The sequence below is a fragment of the Triticum aestivum genome, chromosome 3D (genome assembly GCF_018294505.1).
Source record: "Triticum aestivum cultivar Chinese Spring chromosome 3D, IWGSC CS RefSeq v2.1, whole genome shotgun sequence".
Taxonomy (NCBI): Eukaryota; Viridiplantae; Streptophyta; class Magnoliopsida; order Poales; family Poaceae; genus Triticum; species Triticum aestivum.
Window position 1 is genome coordinate 62,544,977 of NC_057802.1, and position 2,601 is coordinate 62,547,577.

A 2,601-nucleotide genomic window follows, 5' to 3' on the forward strand; every position below is an offset into this window, starting at 1 on the left:
ACCGGTCATATGTCTCTGAATCCTCCTCTGAGGAGCTATCTGTAACCAGCAAGACATGCGCTTCATCAGATAGCATTGTCTGCTGTGAAGACCTTGTTTCCACACCAGATTTTTCCATGACCGTGCCGAATGGCTGATGCACAGGAAGAGTAATTGAATGTACTAAAATTGTTGACAAATTTAACACGTAATAAAAATGATGTCATGATATAATTCACATATAAGATGACTGGCTAACCAGGGTGGCATTGCAAAATTCACATATATGATACCTGGCTAAACAAGATGGCATTGCATGATTCGCATATACGATAAAGAAACTAAACAGATGGCATTGACACAAAGCATGTCGAAACTAAGCAGATGACATCTTTGATGTATACAGTAAGGAATGCAAGGCACCATATGCATGATATTACCAACATCAGCATGCCAAGTTAGAGCGAAGACCTCATGGGGTAAATAGGAGTGGTCTTCTGCTTCTGAATCCCCCTCAGAACAGTTATCTTCCTCTTGATTACGATCCGAAATGGGTGGAGGGGGGCTGCCTTTGCGCCCACCATGGAGCGACGTCTGCATGAAATTTTATTGCCACGCAAGGCTCGTCTCTTTTGCTCTACATGTTCAGTTCATTGTGTACAATAACTGACATGCATAGGAATAAAACATAGTGAGATTATGTAAGGAGTGCATGCACAAATCCAGAGTGATGGTAGCAAACTGTGGATAGACCCAAAATCAATGATAGCAGGCAGATAATAGCTTTAGTTAAAAATACAGATAATGGCTCCTTTAATGTTTGTTTGCACCCAACATGAAGCTCATAGTAGACACCCAAGATTAACTAGATAGTAGACAGATAGTACTGATTGCTGCCCCAATATGTACCCCACAACCATTTAAAAACTCAAGTTTCAGCATATGTTTGGACCTGACTCGGAGTCTAATAGGTGAACACGACGATAAAGTAGCATGTCATCATATTAAGCGATGCATAACGTAAGCAGACACGAAAGAGTGCGACCTCTCTTGCGGACCCGTGTAGTCCTCAAGGTCATCTGCTCAGTTGATGATGGCAATGCAGTTGTCGTGGCTGCCGGGGGCGGGGAAGAAGATCTGAGGCGGCGAAAGACAGTCTGGAGAGCGGATCCCTGCTGTGGTGAACCCTTCCATCATTGGAGCAGCTGAGCTAGGGTGGAACACAGCACCGCAGGAGCAGGACAAACCACACAAGGTTTTCTTTGACACATATCTGTAATAGAAGTAATTGTGTAAGCACTTGTTTGAATTTGAGGATTCTAACAATGCAAGGATAGGAAATAGACATGAATAGGATAGGAATGCACGTGCAAAACAGAGAATTTAAAAACACATGATTTTTGCCAATCTGGGTGTTTGGTTCACAAGAATTGGAAGATCACAGGATGGAAAGAAGCATGGTGAGATTAAGTCAAACCACAAGAAAATGTACGGTTATAATGCTATTATGCTACTATCTCTTAGTCTTGTGCTTCATGAATAGGAATTTGAAAAGGAGGACAAGTGGAAATTAAAATTCCTACGGTTTTCTTTCAAGGAGACACTAAAGGAACAAATCCTACAATTTTCCTTTGCTCCATTCCTTTGCACCAAATTCATGAAAAGTAGTACCATACGAAACTTTCCAAATCCTATGTTTTTCATTCACTTTTCCTTTCAAGCACTGGCGATTCTAGTAGGCAGGTTTGAGCAAGGAAAAGCCTACACTAAAAAAATGTTCTTGTGCTACTTCTATTACTTTGGACCCAGGCCACTGCCCTACTAGCTCAACTCCCAGGGCCATCGACAAATGCACAGCTCAAACGCGCAGATATAAATAATGATGGCGTTCAAGAGAGTCCATCACGGATAGCTAAGTTGCCTGGTACCTCACTGCTTGTCATATAGTAGGATAAAATAATCGTATTTCCCGTTACTCCGTGTGCTTAGTGGACAATATATATAACATGTAGAGTAAAAAAGAGATGCAACAAGTGTACAACCTCTTTGGCGAAGCCATGTCGATCTCAGCGTGATTGGGTTGGCTGGTGAGGATGCTCCGGCTGAATTGGCTGTCGGAGGAGGGGAAGAAGATCTTAGGCGTCTGGAGATGGAGCCCGAGGTACTACTTCGCTGTGATGGAGGGTTTCGTCGTTGGAGCAGCTCCGGTGAGTTGTACGACGCCGAGGCTGAAGCAGGACTGAGTGGAATTCTAATAGCATCTCCAATACATGACGTAATATACATAACCACAAAGTGCTAGATGTAAAATACATCAGCCGCTCATCTCTGAACTTAACTGTCAAAACTGAATTTAACTATCGAAACTGAACCTAACAGTTGAAACTGAATTTTGCTGTCAAAACTGAATTTTACTGTCGAAACTGAACGCACTAGAGGTGAGGCTACACGTCAGTCGACTGACTTTTTCATCTCTGGTCAGTCAATTTTGCAGCCGTTGGATACGAAATCAAGGGCCTGCAATTCATTTTCAACCTCCACCCCCCTGAGCCGCCAGCCACCACCGGCCAAACAGCCGACCCCGCCGACCGCGGCCGGCGGTGTGCCGGCCCGCCCACCCCG